Below are 18,963 nucleotides of genomic sequence, written 5' to 3'. Positions count from 1 at the left end.
TCCAATCGTAATGTACCAGAATATTCAGAGTACGCGGCAACAGTGATTGCTAAATAAGCCAATCAACAGCCAATGCGTCATTCTCTCAGCCAATCAAAGTAATAATAAGGTCCATCGTCTAATTTGCATACTAAGTTTTACTTCGTCTGGCCTAAATTCCTGTCTTTTGGTATGCGGACAGCGCCGAGGAGACAGCTAGGAGAGGACTTGTTAGTAGGTAGGTGTTTTATTTGTTTAAAAATGTACACTAATTCATACGTATGAGCTGCTGACACAACATAAACGGAAATGTAATTACTCATAATTTAAAACAATTCTGGAACCTCATTGCCTTTAAATCTATTATTTAACATAACTGACTGTGTCGTAGCCTAGCCTACTTTATCACCTTCCTTGCATACCACAGGCAGGTCGTTGATCTTTCATTCCGAATTGTTGACCGGGCTACCCTAACCACACAGGCCTACCTATAATTAATTTTCATCACATTCAGTGTTCATCATCTTTACTTAATCATCTTTACTTAATCATCTTTATTTAATCAAAATCGTTCCTATAAACTGCATATTTTGTAAAGAAAAATGATACAGCCATTTTTGTTTTATTATCGTTTGCCAGTCAGGTGATAGCTGTCCTCTCATCTTTTGTTTAGCCAAACATTGTGGTTTGGGAATTATCCATATTAAATCATGCATAGTACTCCATTACATTGTAATACATATATGATATAACAGGAAAACATTTAATACAATGAAACATGGTTTATTATAATATACCTTGTCACCCTATTTGTAAAATAGATTTTATTTAAAACTGTTGAATTAGAAGACTCATTATTACTGTCTTACTAATTATTATGTATGTCTCATATAATAATTTCTTGTATTTTTAAATTGTTTTGTTCATTTGCCAGCCCTAGTTTTTATAGAGGTGATGCAAGTTGATTAGTATATTAATAGTACCACATCATTTAATGTTGGTATTTACAGGATAGGATGCTATTAACTAATGGTTTAACATTTTTTTGCAGGTCTGACTTTTAATTTAATTTACAGGATGTTCACCTGCTTTAAAACTACAAAATTTGGTATTTTTTGTCTGCCTACACAAGTCTCTTGATGCCGTTCTTTGTCCAACTCCTCTATAAAACATTCATGGTCGTGCAACGTTCACCTTGTTCATGTGTCCATCCTCAATGTTTTACAAGATTTGTGTTCTGGCCTAGATGAAACATTGTGTTTTTTTCCTTGATGACATGAAGACCTCAAAACATAGTAAGATCTAATCAGCAAAACCAATTTAAACTAACATATATATAATTACAAAAGTTAGAATATATATATATGTTAGTTTATGGTTTATTATTTTACAGGTATACTAACATTTTAGAATAAGTTAATTTTTTATTTTTATAGGTCAATGAACTGTTCCTGAATTTGTCCTCTTCACATCATCCACACACAAATACTATATAATATTATAATCTATATAATATAAAATAGGTATTTGTGTATCCTAATGTTGTATCATGCATTGATATGATTTTTTAAATAGTTATTACAATGATAGAAAATACGTTATTTATAATAAAAAAAGATTATATATTGCTTATGTTTTTATAAATTTATACAATCTGTACTTGTGTTATAGTGCATTTTGTTTTCAGTTACTAACACACAAGAAGTATCAAGCCAAGAAAGAAACCAATTTACAAATATTTTCACTATTCTGATTTTTGTTATAATTATAAACTTAAATGATTATTTTTAGTATTATATGACCATAACAGGTTAATGAGCTTTTTATTTAAACATACATGTCATATTTTTACAATTGTAAGGTAATTAAGATAACACAATAATATTGTGTTATTTGATTTTTACTAACTCTTTAGATAATGCATGATACAACACCCAGAGTGCAATCCCCTATTCCTTGCACACTGGTTTATTTCTAGCCCTATTTTTGTTTAAAAAAAACGGAAGCACAAAGGTAAGTTACTAACGCAGCAAGACATCGCTTCGAGCACCAAAGCTTCAAAACAAGTAAGATTTAGCTGCTAGGCTTGTTACTTAAGGTTTTGCCATGGTGTTTAATGGCATCTTGTGGTATCAATTTGTAGTCTCTTTTTACTATCGTCCATGTCCTTTCATGTTCATGGTTTGCTCTAGTCGTTTTTTCGCAAGTATGCTATAATTTTCTGGTAATTCACAGTTCATTTGAGCAGTATAGGTTGACAGCCTACACTGCTAATGTGAACTGTGTCGTCTATATAATGCGTGGTTGTTTACTCTGATCATAAATAAATTGACATTAAGAAAATAGTCTTTGTGTCGTTTTTCTTTCACATCATAACATAATTGCCGCATTTTCTCTAGTTTTCAAATAAAATTTCAACACTTAAAATGTTTTTGTGTCTTAATTTTGTATTTAAGGAAAATATTCACAATACATTTAGGAAAAAAATTTAAAAAATTTCAATAAATGTTGAAAAAATATTGTCTGTCTATTTATTTCATTACTTTAAAAAAGAAAACATTAATATTTTTAACATTTAATTCGGAAAAACTAAAATCATAATCTTGTTACTATTGTCCATGTCCTTTCATGTTCATGGTTTGCTCTAGTTGTTTTTTCGCAAGTTCGCTATCATTTTCTGCTAATTCACAGTTCATGTGAGCAGTATAGGTTGACTGCTCATGTGAACTGTGTTGTCTATATAATGCGTTGTTGTTCACTCTGCTCATAAATAAAATGACATTTTGAAAATAGTCTTTGTGTTGTTTTTCTTTCACTTCATATCATAATTGCCAATTTTTTTGCCTAGTTTTCAAATAAAATTTCAACCTTACAATGTTTCTGTGTCTTATTTTTGTATTTAAGGAAAATACATTTAGGGAAAAAGAAAAAACAAATTTTCCATAAACGTTGAATAAATATTGTCTGTCTATTTCATTACTTTAAAAAAAATTACTTTTTTAACATTTAATCCTGAAAAACTTAAATCTTTTTACTATCGTCCATGTCCTTTCATGTTCATGGTTTGCTCTAGTCGTTTTTCGCAAGCTATCATTTCCAGTTAATTCACAGTTCATGTGAGCAGTGTAGGTTGAAAACCTACACTGCTCATGCGAACTGTGTTCTCTATATAATGCGTGGTTGTTTACTCTGATCATAAATACTTTTTAATTTTTTAAATAGTCATTGTGTCATTTTGTTTTCATATCATAAACCGTTTTCAAATAAAATTTCAATTAAATGTTTCTGCCTTGTTTTTGTATTTATATAAAATATTCAATTCAATACATTTAGGAAAAAGTCATTTAAAATAAATGTTGAATAAGTATTGTCTGTATTTCATGATTTTCATTAAATTCAGAAAAAATAAATTCACGTCAGTTCATGTGAGCAGTATAGGATGAAACCCTCCCTGCTCATTTGAACAGTGTTGTCGATATAATGACTGTTTTTGTATTTTTAAAAATTTAAAATAAAACATTGACATTACATTTCAAGGTTTTTGCACAATTCATTACTCATAAATTGTGAACAGTTGTTTTTGCAGTGTTGACAGTTGTAATGCTCTTTAAGGTTCTAATTAAAAACAATGCTTTCATTGCAATCTCCTAGTAGTTATTTTTCAGGTCTGAGTCTTGGATTTAGCATCAAAACTAGACCTAGATGTTCTTGCAACATGATTCAATTTCAAGGTTCAACTCTTCAAGTAAAGATTTACACATCTCATAACAAGACAATTTCAAGTTTTAACTCATCTTCATGACAAGACAATGCCAAGTTTCAACTCATCTTCAAGTACAGATGTACCCATCTCATGAAGGCAATTTCAAGTTTCAACTCATCTTCAAGTAAAGCGGCACCCATCTCATGACAAGACAATTTCAAGTTTCAGCTCATCTTCAAGTAAAGATGTACCCATCTCATGACTAGACAATTTCAAGTCTCAACTCATCTTTAAGTAAAGAGGGACCAATCTCATGACCAGACATTTTCAAGTTTCAACTCATCTTCAAGTAAAGAGGGACCCATCACATGACAGACAATATAAAGTCTCAACTCATCTTCAAGTAAATAGGTACCCATCTCATGACAAGACAATTTCAAGATTAAACTCATCTTCAGGTAAAGATGCACTCATCTCTTGACAAGACAATTTCAAGTTTCAACTCATCTTCAAGTAAAGCGGCACCCATCTCATGACAAGACAATTTCAAGTTTCAACTCATCCTCAAGTAAAGATGTATCCATCTCATGACTAGACAATTTCAAGTTTAAGCTCATCTTCAAGTAAAGAGGGACCAATCTCATAACCAGACAATTTCAAGTTTCAACTCATCTTCAAGTAAAGAGGGACCCATCACATGACAGACAATGTAAAGTCTCAACTCATCTTCAAGTAAAGAGGCACCCATCTCATGATGACAATTTCAAATTTCAACTCATCTTCAAGTACAGATGTACCCATCTCATAACGAGAAAATTCCAAGATTCAACTCATCTTCAAGTAAATAGGTACCCATCTCATGACAAGATAATTTCAAGATTCATCTCATCTTCAAGTAAAGATGCACTCATCTTCATGAAGGCAATTTCAAGTTTCAACTCATCTTTAAGTATAGATGTACCGATCTCATAACAAAACAATTTCAAGTTTCAGCTCATCTTCAAGTAAAGCGGCACCCATCTCATGACAAGACAATTTCAAGTTTCAGCGCATCTTCAAGTAAAGAGGAACCCATCTCATGACAAGACAATTTCAAGATTAAACTCTTCTTCAAGTGAAGGTGTACCCATCTCATGACAAGACAATTTCAAGTTTCAACTCATCTTCAAGTAAAGAGGTACCATCTCAAGATATTTTCAACTCATCTATAATTTAAGTAAAGATGTATACCCATCTCATGACAAGACAATGTTAAAATTCAAATCATCCTCCAGTGTAGATGTACACATCTCATTACAAGACAATTTCAATTTCCAACTCATCTTCAAGTAAAGATGCACCCATCTCTTGACAAGACAATTTCAAGTCTCAACTCATCTTCAAGTAAAGATGTACCCATCTAACAACAAGACAATTTTAAGTTTCAACTCATCTTCAAGTACAGATGTACATATCTCATAACAAGGCAATTTCAAGTTTCAACTCATCTTCAAGTAAAGATGTAGCCATCTCACGACAAGACAATTTAAAGATTAAACTCTTCTTAAAGTGAAGGTGTACCCATCTCATAATAAGACAATTTCAAGTTTCAACTCATCTTCAAGTAAAGAGGTACCCATCTCATAACAAGACAATTTCAAGTTTCAACTCATCTTCAAGTACAGATGTACCCATCTCATGAAGGCAATTTCAAGTTTCAACTTATCTTCAAGTAAAGATATACCCATCTCATAACAAGACAATTTCAAGTCTCAACTCATTTTCATGACAAGACAATATCAAGTTTCAACTCATCTTCAAGTAAAGATGTACCCATCTCATAACAAGACAATTTCAAGTTTCATCTCATCTTTAAGTAAAGATGTACCCATCTCATAACAAGACAATTTCAAGTTTCAACTCATCTTCAAGTACAGATGTACCCATCTCATTAAAAGACAATTTCAAGTTTCAACTCATCTTCAAGTACGTACCCATCTCAAAAGACAATTTCAAGTTTCAACTCATCTTCAAGTACGTACCCATCTCAAAAGACAATTTCAAGTTTCAACTCATTTTCAAGTAAAGAGGTACCCATCTTATGACGACAATTTCAAGTTTCAACTCATCTTCGAGTAAAGAGGTACCCGTCTCATGAAGGCAATTTCAAGTTTCAACTCATCTTCGAGTAAAGAGGTACCCATCTCATAACAAGACAATTTCAAGTTTCAACTCATCTTCAAGTACAGATGTACCCATCTCATGATGGCAATTTTAAGTTTAAACTTATCTTCAAGTAAAGAGGGACCCATCTCATGACAAGACAATTTCAAGTCTCAACTCATCTTTATGACAAGACAATGTTAAGTTTCAACTCATCTTCAAGTAAAGATGTACCCATCGAACAACAAGACAATTTTAAGTTTCAACTCATCTTCAAGTACAGATGTACATATCTCATAACAAGGCAATTTCAAGTTTCAACTCATCTTCAAGTAAAGATGTAGCCATCTCACGACAAGACAATTTAAAGATTAAACTCTTCTTAAAGTGAAGGTGTACCCATCTCATAACAAGACAATTTCAAGTTTTAACTCATCTTCATGACAAGACAATGTCAAGTTTCAACTCATCTTCAAGTACAGATGTACCCATCTCATGAAGGCAATTTCAAGTTTCAACTCATCTTCAAGTAAAGCGGCACCCATCTCATGACAAGACAATTTCAAGTTTCAGCTCATCTTCAAGTAAAGATGTACCCATCTCATGACTAGACAATTTCAAGTCTCAACTCATCTTTAAGTAAAGAGGGACCAATCTCATGACCAGAAATTGTCAAGTTTCAACTCATCTTCAAGTAAAGAGGGACCCATCACATGACAGACAATATAAAGTCTCAACTCATCTTCAAGTAAATAGGTACCCATCTCATGACAAGACAATTTCAAGATTAAACTCATCTTCAGGTAAAGATGCACTCATCTCTTGACAAGAAAATTTCAAGTTTCAACTCATCTTCAAGTAAAGCGGCACCCATCTCATGACAAGACAATTTCAAGTTTCAACTCATCCTCAAGTAAAGATGTATCCATCTCATGACTAGACAATTTCAAGTTTAAGCTCATCTTCAAGTAAAGAGGGACCAATCTCATAACCAGACAATTTCAAGTTTCAACTCATCTTCAAGTAAAGAGGGACCCATCACATGACAGACAATGTAAAGTCTCAACTCATCTTCAAGTAAAGAGGCACCCATCTCATGATGACAATTTCAAATTTCAACTCATCTTCAAGTACAGATGTACCCATCTCATAACGAGAAAATTCCAAGATTCAACTCATCTTCAAGTAAATAGGTACCCATCTCATGACAAGATAATTTCAAGATTCATCTCATCTTCAAGTAAAGATGCAATCATCTTCATGAAGGCAATTTCAAGTTTCAACTCATCTTTAAGTATAGATGTACCGATCTCATAACAAAACAATTTCAAGTTTCAGCTCATCTTCAAGTAAAGCGGCACCCATCTCATGACAAGACAATTTCAAGTTTCAGCGCATCTTCAAGTAAAGAGGAACCCATCTCATGACAAGACAATTTCAAGATTAAACTCTTCTTCAAGTGAAGGTGTACCCATCTCATGACAAGACAATTTCAAGTTTCAACTCATCTTCAAGTAAAGAGGTACCATCTCAAGATATTTTCAACTCATCCATAATTTAAGTAAAGATGTATACCCATCTCATGACAAGACAATGTTAAAATTCAACTCATCCTCCAGTGTAGATGTACACATCTCATTACAAGACAATTTCAATTTCCAACTCATCTTCAAGTAAAGATGCACCCATCTCTTGACAAGACAATTTCAAGTCTCAACTCATCTTCAAGTAAAGATGTACCCATCTAACAACAAGACAATTTTAAGTTTCAACTCATCTTCAAGTAAAGATGTAGCCATCTCATAATAAGACAATTTCAAGTTTCAACTCATCTTCAAGTAAAGAGGTACCCATCTCATAACAAGACAATTTCAAGTTTCAACTCATCTTCAAGTACAGATGTACCCATCTCATGAAGGCAATTTCAAGTTTCAACTTATCTTCAAGCAAAGATATACCCATCTCATAACAAGACAATTTCAAGTCTCAACTCATTTTCATGACAAGACAATATCAAGTTTCAACTCATCTTCAAGTAAAGATGTACCCATCTCATAACAAGACAATTTCAAGTTTCATCTCATCTTTAAGTAAAGATGTACCCATCTCATAACAAGACAATTTCAAGTTTCAACTCATCTTCAAGTACAGATGTACCCATCTCATTAAAAGACAATTTCAAGTTTCAACTCATCTTCAAGTACGTACCCATCTCAAAAGACAATTTCAAGTTTCAACTCATCTTCAAGTACGTACCCATCTCAAAAGACAATTTCAAGTTTCAACTCATTGTCAAGTAAAGAGGTACCCATCTTATGACGACAATTTCAAGTTTCAACTCATCTTCGAGTAAAGAGGTACCCGTCTCATGAAGGCAATTTCAAGTTTCAACTCATCTTCGAGTAAAGAGGTACCCATCTCATAACAAGACAATTTCAAGTTTCAACTCATCTTCAAGTACAGATGTACCCATCTCATGAAGGCAATTTTAAGTTTCAACTTATCTTCAAGTAAAGAGGGACCCATCTAACAACAAGACAATTTTAAGTTTCAACTCATCTTCAAGTACAGATGTACATATCTCATAACAAGGCAATTTCAAGTTTCAACTCATCTTCAAGTAAAGATGTAGCCATCTCACGACAAGACAATTTAAAGATTAAACTCTTCTTAAAGTGAAGGTGTACCCATCTCATAATAAGACAATTTCAAGTTTCAACTCATCTTCAAGTAAAGATATACCCATCTCATAACAAGACCATTTCAAGTCTCAACTAATTTTCAAGTAAAGTTGTACCCATCTCATAACAAGACAATTTCAAGTCTCAACTCATCTTCAAGTAAAGATATACCCATCTCATAACAAGACAATTTCAAGATTAAACTTTTCTTTAAGTAAAGGTGTACCCATCTCACAATTTCAAGATTTAACTAATCTTCAAGTAAAGATGTACCCATCTCATGACGAGATAATTTCAAGATTAAATCTTCTTCAAGTGAAGATGTACCCATCTCATGAAGGCAATTTCAAGTTTCAACTCATCTTCAAGTACGTACCCATCTCATAACAAGACAATTGCAAGTTTCAACTAATCCTCAAGTAAAGAGGTACCTATCTCAAGATATTTTCACTCCTCTTCAATTCAAGTAAAGATGTATACCCATCTCATAACAAGACAATTTCACTAGTTTTAACTTTTCTTCAAGTACAGATGTACCCATCTCATTCTCATAACATGACAATTTCAAGATTCATCTCATCTTGAAGTAAAGATATATCAATCTCGTAAGACAATTTCAAGTTTCAACTCATCTTCAAGTAAAGCAGTATCCATCTCATGACAAAACAATTTCAAGTTTCAACTCATCTTCAAGTACAGATGTACTTCATCATTCATGTCGACATTTTCAAGTTTTAAGTCGTATTCAAGTAAAGATGTACCCATCTCATGACAAGACAATTTAAAGTCTCAACTCATTTTCAAGTAAAGATGTAGTCATTTCATAATAAGACAATTTCAAGTTTCAACTCATCTTCAAGTAAAGATGTACCCATCTCATGACAATTTCAAGTCTCAACTCATCTTCAAGTAAAGATGTACCCATCTCATAACAAGACAATTTCAAGTCTCAACTCATCTTTAAGTAAAGATGCACCCATCTCATCACAAGATAATTTCAAGATTCATCTCATCTTCAAATTCAAGTAAAGATGTACCCATCTCATAACAAGACAATTTCAAGATTTAACTAATCTTCAAGTAAAGATGTACCCATCTCATGACGAGATAATTTCAAGTCTCAACTCATCTTCAAGTAAAGATGTACCCATCTCATAACAAGACAATTTCAAGTCTCAACTCATTTTCAAGTAAAGTTGTTCCCATCTCATAACAAGACAATTTCAAGTCTCAACTCATCTTCAAGTCTCAACTCATTATCAAGTTTCAACTCATCTTCAAGTAAAGAGGACCCATCTCATGACAAGACAATTTCAAGTCTCAACTCATCTTTAAGTAAAGATGTACCCATCTCATAACAAGACAATTTCAAGTCTCAACTCATCTTCAAGTTTCAACTCATCTTCAAGTAAAGATGTACCCATCTCATAGCAAGACAATTTCAAGTCTCAACTCATCTTCAAGTAAAGATGTACCCATCTCATGACAAGATAATTTTAAGTTTCAACTCTTTTTTAAGTACAGATGTACCCATCTCATGACAAGATAATTTCAAGATTCATCTCATCTTCAAATTCAAGTAAAGATGTACCCATCTCATAACAAGACAATTTAAAGTTTCAACTCATCTTCAAGTAAAGCGGCACCCATCTCATGACGACAATTTCAAATTTCAACTCATCTTTAAGTACAGATGTACCCATCTCATGACAAGACAATTTTAAGTTTCAACTCATCTTCAAGTAAAGATGCACTCATCTCTTGACAAGACAATTTCAAGTCTCAACTCATCTTCAAGTAAAGAGGTACCCATCTCATGACGACATTTTCAAGTTTTAAGTCGTATTCAAGTAAAGATGTAGCCATCTCACGACAAGACAATTTAAAGATTAAACTCTTCTTAAAGTGAAGGTGTACCAATCTCATAATAAGACAATTTCAAGTTTCAACTCATCTTCAAGTAAAGATACCCATCTCATAACAAGACAATTTCAAGTTTCAACTCATCTTCAAGTACAGATGTACCCATCTCATGACAAGATAATTTCAAGTTTCAACTCATCTTCAAGTAAAGCAGCACCCATCTCATGACAACAATTTCAAATTTCAACTCATCTTTAAGTACAGATGTACCCATCTCATAACAAGACAATTTCAAGTTTCAGCTCATCTTCAAGTAAAGAGGGACCCGTCTGATGACAAGAAAATTTCAAGTCTCAACTCATCTTCAAGTAAGGAGGGGCCCATCACATGACCAGACAATATACAGTCTCAACTTATCTTCAAGTAAAGAGGTACCCATCTCATGAAGGCAACTTCAAATTTTAACTAATCTTCAAGTACAGATGTACCCATCTCATAACACGACAATTCCAAGATTCAACTCATCTTCAAGTAAAGATGCACCCATCTCATAACAAGACAATTTCAAGTTTTAACTCATCTTCAAGTACAGATGTACCCAGCTCATGAAGGCAATTTCAAGTTTCCACTTATCTTCAAGTAAGAGGGACCCATCTCATGACAAGACAATTTTAAGATTCAACTCATCCTCAAGTGTAGATGTACACATCTCATTACAAGACAATTTCAATTTCCAACTCATCTTCAAGTAGGCCTAAAGGTGTGTTCACCACACAAAAGACATTTCAGGTATGTATTATATCACCTTAATTTTTCAGGTTTAAGAGATTTGGACTCCAGATGTTAAGAACCAAGAAGTACAGTCTGATGTATAGCCACCGTATTTCAACTCATCTTCAAGTAAAGAGGGACCCATCTCATGACAAGACAATTTTAAGTCTAAACTCATCTTCAAGTACAGATGTACCCATCTCATAAGACAATTTCCAGTTTCAACTCATCTTCAAGTAAATAGGTACCCATCTCATGACAAGACAATTTCAAGTTTCAACTCATCTTCAATACAGATGTCCCATCTCTGAATCTCATAAGACAATTTTAAGATTCAACACATCTTCAAGTAAAGATGCACTCATCTCTTGACAAGACAATTTCAAATCTCAACTCATCTTCAAGTAAAGAGGTACCCATCTCATGACAACATTTTCAAGTTTTAAGTCGTATTCAAGTAAAGATGTACCCATCTCATGACAAGACAATTTAAAGTCTCAACTCATTTTCAAGTAAAGATGTAGCCATCTCACGACAAGACAATTTCAAGATTAAATCTTCTTCAAGTGAAGGTGTACCCATCTCATAAGAACATTTCAAGTCTCAACTCGTCTTCAAGTAAAGATGTACCCATCTCATGACAAGATAATTTCAAGTTTCAACTCTTCTTCAAGTAAAGATTTACACATCTCATAACGAGACAATTTCAAATTTTAACTCTTCTTTAAGTACAGATGTGTCCATCTCATGACAAGACAATTTCAAGTCTCAACTCATCTTCAAGTAAAGATGTACCAATCTCATAACAAGACAATTTCAAGTCTCAACTCATCTTCAAGTAAAGATGTACCCGTCTCATAACAATTCAATATCAAGTTTCAACTCATCTTCAAGTAAAGATGTACTCATCTCATAACAAGACAATTTCAAGTTTCATCTCATCTTTAAGTAAAGATGTACCCATCTCATAACAAGACAATTTCAAGTTTCAACTCATCTTCAAGTACAGATGTACCCATCTTATAACAAGGCAATTTCAAGTTTCAACTCATCTTCAAGTACATACCCATCTCATAAGACAATTTCAAGTTTCAACTCATTTTCAAGTAAAGAGGTACCCATCTTATGACGACAATTTCAAGTTTCAACTCATCTTCGAGTAAAGAGGTACCCGTCTCATAAAGGCACTTTCAAGTTTCAACTTATCTTCAAGTACAGATGTACCCATCTCATGAAGGCAATTTCAAGTTTCAACTTATCTTCAAGTAAAGAGGGACCCATCTCATACAAGACAATTTTAAGATTCAACTCATCCTCAAGTGTAGATGTACACATCTCATTACAAGACAATTTCAATTTCCAACTCATCTTCAAGTAGGCCTAAAGGTGTGCCCACCACACAAAAGACATTTCAGGTATGTATTATATCACCTTAATTTTTCAGGTTTAAGAGACTTGGACTCCAGATGTTAAGTACCAAGAAGTACAGTCTGATGTATAGCCACCATATTTCAACTCATCTTCAAGTAAAGAGGGACCCATCTCATGACAAGACAATTTAAAGTCTAAACTCATCTTCAAGTACAGATGTACCCATCTCATAAGACAATTTCAAGTTTCAACTCATCTTCAAGTAAATAGGTACCCATCTCATGACAAGACAATTTCAAGATTCAACTCATCTTCAATACAGATGTCCCATCTCATAAGACAATTTTAAGATTCAACACATCTTCAAGTAAAGATGCACTCATCTCTTGACAAGACAATTTCAAGTCTCAACTCATCTTCAAGTAAAGAGGTACCCATCTCATGACGACATTTTCAAGTTTTAAGTCGTATTCAAGTAAAGATGTACCCATCTCATGAAAAGACAATTTAAAGTCTCAACTCATTTTCAAGTAAAGATGTAGCCATCTCACGACAAGACAATTTCAAGATTAAATCTTCTTCAAGTGAAGGTGTACCCATCTCACAAGAAAATTTCAAGTCTCAACTCGTCTTCAAGTAAAGATGTACCCATCTCATGACAAGATAATTTCAAGTTTCAACTCTTCTTCAAGTAAAGATGTACCCATCTCATGACAAGATAATTTCAAGTTTCAACTCTTCTTCAAGTAAAGATTTACACGTCTCATAATGAGACAATTTCAAGTTTTAACTATTCTTTAAGTACAGGTGTATCCATCTCATGACAAGACAATTTCAAGTCTCAACTCATCTTCAAGTAAAGATGTACCCATCTCATAACAAGACAATTTCAAGTCTCAACTCATCTTCAAGTAAAGATGTACCCATCTCATAACAAGACAATTTCAAGTTTCAACTCATCTTCAAGTACAGATGTACCCATCTCATAACAAGACAATTTCAAGTTTCAACTTATCTTCAAGTAAAGAGGGACCCATCTCATACAAGACAATTTTAAGATTCAACTCATCCTCAAGTGTAGATGTACACATCTCATTACAAGACAATTTCAAGTTTCAACTCATCTTCAAGCACGTACCCATCTCATAAGACAATTTCAAGTTTCAACTCATTTTCAAGTAAAGAGGTACCCATCTTATGACGACAATTTCAAGTTTCAACTCATCTTCGAGTAAAGAGGTACCCGTCTCATAAAGGCACTTTCAAGTTTCAACTTATCTTCAAGTACAGATGTACCCATCTCATGAAGGCAATTTCAAGTTTCAACTTATCTTCAAGTAAAGAGGGACCCATCTCATACAAGACAATTTTAAGATTCAACTCATCCTCAAGTGTAGATGTACACATCTCATTACAAGACAATTTCAATTTCCAACTCATCTTCAAGTAGGCCTAAAGGTGTGCCTACCACACAAAAGACATTTCAGGTATGTATTATATCACCTTAATTTTTCAGGTTTAAGAGATTTGGACTCCAGATGTTAAGTACCAAGAAGTACAGTCTGATGTATAGCCACCATATTTCAACTCATCTTCAAGTAAAGAGGGACCCATCTCATGACAAGACAATTTTAAGTCTAAACTCATCTTCAAGTACAGATGTACCCATCTCATAAGACAATTTCAAGTTTCAACTCATCTTCAAGTAAATAGGTACCCATCTCATGACAAGACAATTTCAAGATTCAACTCATCTTCAATACAGATGTCCCATCTCATAAGACAATTTTAAGATTCAACACATCTTCAAGTAAAGATGCACTCATCTCTTGACAAGACAATTTCAAGTCTCAACTCATCTTCAAGTAAAGATGTAGCCATCTCACGACAAGACAATTTCAAGATTAAATCTTCTTCAAGTGAAGGTGTACCCATCTCATAAGAAAATTTCAAGTCTCAACTCGTATTCAAGTAAAGATGTACCCATCTCATGACAAGACAATTTAAAGTCTCAACTCATTTTCAAGTAAAGATGTAGCCATCTCACGACAAGACAATTTCAAGATTAAATCTTCTTCAAGTGAAGGTGTACCCATCTCATAAGAAAATTTCAAGTCTCAACTCGTCTTCAAGTAAAGATGTACCCATCTCATGACAAGATAATTTCAAGTTTCAACTCTTCTTCATGTAAAGATTTACCCATCTCATAACAAGACAATTTCAAGTTTTAACTCTTCTTTAAGTAAAGATGTACCCATCTCATGACAAGACAATTTAAAGTCTCAACTCATTTTCAAGTAAATCTCACGACCAGACAATTTCAAGATTAAATCTTCAAGTGAAGGTGTACCCATCTCATAACAAGACAATTTCAAGTATCAACTCATCTTCAAGTAAAGATGTACCCGTCTCATAACAATTCAATTTCAAATCTCAACTCGTCTTCAAGTAAAGATGTACCCGTCTAATAACAATTCAATTTCAAGTCTCAACTCGTCTTCAAGTAAAGATGTACCCATCTCATAACAAGACAATTTCAAGTCTCAACTCATCTTCAAGTGAAGATGTACCCGTCTCATAACAATTCAATTTCTAATCTCAACTCGTCTTCAAGTAAAGATGTACCCATCTCATGACAAGACAATTTCAAGTCTGAACTCATCTTTATGACAAGACAATGTTAAGTTTCAACTCATCTTCAAGTAAAGATGTACCCATCTAACAAAAAGACAATTTTAAGTTTCAACTCATCTTCAAGTACAGATGTACATATCTCATAACAAGGCAATTTCAAGTTTCAACTCATCTTCAAGTAAAGATGTAGCCATCTCACGACAAGACAATTTAAAGATTAAACTCTTCTTAAAGTAAAGATGTACCCATCTCATAACAAGACAATTTCAAGTCTCAACTCATCTTCAAGTAAAGATGTACCCATCTCATGACAAGATATTTTCAAGTTTCAACTCATCTTCAAATTCAAGTAAAGATGTACCCATCTCATGACAAGACAATTTCAAGACTCAACTCATCTTCAAGTAAAGATGTAGCCATCTCATAACAAGACAATTTCAAGTCTCAACTCATCTTCAAGTAAAGATGTACCCATCTCACGACAAGACAATTTCAAGTCTCAACTCATCTTCAAGTAAAGAGGTACCCATCTCATGACAAGACAATTTCAAGTCTCAACTCATCTTCAAGAAAAGATGTAGCCATTTCATAATAAGACAATTTCAAATCTCAACTCATCTTCAAGTAAAGATGTACCCATCTCACGACAAGACAATTTCAAGTCTCAACTCATCTTCAAGTAAAGCGGCACCTATCTCATGACAAGACAATTTCAAGTTTCAACTCATCTTCAAGTAAAGATGTAGCCATTTCATAATAAGACAATTTCAAGTCTCAACTCATCTTCAAGTAAAGATGTACCCATCTCATGACCAGACAATTTCAAGTCTCAACTCATCTTCAAGTAAAGATGTACCCATCTCATGACAAGACAATTTCAAGTCTCAACTCATCTTCAAGTAAAGATGTACCCATCTCATAACAAGACAATTTCAAGTCTCAACTCATCTTCAAGTAAAGATGTACCCATCTCATGACAAGATAATTTCAAGTTTCAACTCTTTTTTAAGTACAGATGTACCCATCTCTTGACAAGATAATTTCAAGATTCATCTCATCTTCAAATTCAAGTAAAGATGTACCCATCTCATAACAAGACAATTTCAAGATTCATCTCATCTTCAAATTCAAGTAAAGATGTACCCATCTCATAACAAGACAATTTCAAGATTTAACTAATCTTCAAGTAAAGATGTACCCATCTCATGACGAGATAATTTCAAGTTTCAACTCATCTTCAAGTAAAGTGGCACCCATCTCACGACAAGACAATTTCAAGTCTCAACTCATCTTCAAGTAAAGATGTAGCCATCTCATGACCAGACAATTTCAAGATTAAACTCATCTTCAAGTAAAGCTGTACCCACTGCATAACAAGATCTTTAAACATTCATGTATTCAAATAAGATGTTCTCACTATGGTCTGACAAACAAGCAAAGCAGGACCAACTCATCTTATGTGCAGTTTTAAACAAGACAAATGTCAGTTTTACTAATCATAATTCTATCTTTTCAGTGTGGACCAAACTTTCGACAAGTTACTGGAAGCAAAGGAATTTTACAGAAATCCTGTAGATATGTCTGTAATATAGTTATATTTTGTTAATGAATATGTCTATATTTTTAAAATCTATTTGTGTTTATGTATTTGTTTATGAATGTTTTTTTTACTACATGTGTAGCTTTTTTTTCAGTGCCAATTTTTTGAGATACCTTTTCTATGTATTGTGTTTTATACAGTAAATAAATTTCATGTGTTTATGTTTTTTTTGTATGAATTGTTTTTAAGGTGCATTAAATGGGTATATTTTGATTGTGTTGATGTATTTTTATAAATGTCTATTAAATGCATAAAATGTGTATATTAACCTTTTATCCTGCGCATTTTTTCTAGTAATTTTGTTAGATTTGTATACACTACTATCATGCATTTTAAATATTTTGTACTGTTTTGAATTTAAATTTAATATATTTCTTTATATTTGTTAATACGTTTAATATATTGCATCTATTTATTTAATAAATTACATGTTAATACAGTAGATATGCTTGTGTTTATGTATTTTTATGAATGTTTTTTAAATGCATTCAATCTGTATAGTACCTTTTTTTAGATATCTTTATTGTTTATGCAATTTGTATTTTTATACAGCTAATATATTATGTATTTTGTTATGAATAGTTTTTAAAATGCATTAAATGAGTAACCCTTTTTTCCAGTGTCATTATTTTTCAGATTGCTTTATTTAAAAAAAAATTATTTTCTGTATTCTTTAATTCATATTAATCAGTTGTTTTCTATGTATTTTTAACTACAGTAAATATATTGCATGTGTTTATGTATTTGATATGTGTATGTGTGTTTTTGTAAAATGCATAAAATGGATGTTGTAATCTTTTTTTTGTTGAGGTTTGTATTACTTCTATATATTTTCTTTATATTTGTTAATATGTTTAATTCATAAAATGGGTATACTGTAGTACCTTTTTTCCAGTGCCACTTTTTTTCAGAAACCTTTATTTTTTATGTATTGTATTTTATACAGTAAATATATTACTTGTGTTAATGTACTTTTATGAATGATTGTTTTATAAAATGCATTAAATGGGTATAGTAACTTTTTTTCCAGTGCCATTATTTTTCAAATACATTTACTTATTTTTTTATTATGCATTTTTTGTATTGTTTGATTCATATTAATCAGTTGTTTTCTATGTATGTAAATAATAATTGCTTATGGATGTTTTTTAAATTGCATAAAATGGGTATTATAGTAACCCTTTTTCCAGCACAGTTTTTCAGGTAATTTTTTTAGGTTTGTATATGCTACTATTATGCAGTTTAATATTTGGTATTGTTTATTATTTATATATATTGCATGTATTTTTTGTAATGATTCATATTGATTCATAGATTTCTATGTATTTACAGTAAAAATATTGCTTGTGTTTATGTATTGTTATGGATGTTTTTTAATGCGTAACATTGGTATAGTACTTTTTTTTTCAGATACTTTTATTTCTAACATTGCTTGTGTTTATGTATTTGTATGAATGAGTGTTTTATAAATGGATATAGTAACTTGTTTTTCCAGTGCCATTGTTTTTCAGATTTATTTATTTTTTCATTATTATGCATTTTTCTATTGTTTGATTCATATTAATCACTTGTTTTCTATGTATGTTTTAATACAGTAAATATATTGCTTATGTTTATGTTATGGTGGTTTTTAAGATGTATTAAATGGGTATAGTAACCTTTTCTTTCTGGTAATTTTATTGAGGTATTATGAATTTTAAATAGTTTGTATTGTTAAACTATTAGTATTATTATTAATATTATATATGTTTATTTATATTTGTTAATATGTTAAATATATTGCAGGTATTTTTTTAAAGGAATGTATTGTTTTTAAAATGTATTAAATGAGTAAAGTAACCTTTTTTTTCTCCAGCATTATTTACTGTTTGTCTACCATTATGCATTTTTAAGTGTTTTGTAATTTTTATATTAATCTATATAAATTTACGTATTTTTACTATAACTGTATTTATCTATGCTATATTCTTTAATATTAAATATGTTTATTGAAGTTTTTTTTAAATAGATATATTAATTTTATGTATTGTTTGATCACCTTTAATGATATTTTTACCCATGTTCTCCATAATCAAAGACAAAATGTTAGGTTCAGGACAAAAGGAAAGTGTATAAGAAAGTAATTGTCCTTAAATAGATACGGGGGTATGGCAAAATGATATAATAATATAATATTTTGAATACTTCAGACAGCTGAGGCTTGCCATACGGGGGCAGTA

General features: G+C 32.1%; 1 protein-coding gene across 2 annotated transcripts in view; it reads right to left on the bottom strand.

The window, feature by feature from the left end:
- The window catches only part of LOC140040484 (small ribosomal subunit protein eS26), a 375,295-nt gene that overhangs the window by 38,757 nt on the left and 317,575 nt on the right, over nucleotides 1-18,963 (bottom strand). The window lies entirely within an intron of this gene.

This window comes from Antedon mediterranea, chromosome 2 (genome assembly GCF_964355755.1).
Source record: "Antedon mediterranea chromosome 2, ecAntMedi1.1, whole genome shotgun sequence".
NCBI classification, from domain to species: Eukaryota; Metazoa; Echinodermata; class Crinoidea; order Comatulida; family Antedonidae; genus Antedon; species Antedon mediterranea.
This window is presented reverse-complemented; position numbering and strand designations above follow the sequence as displayed.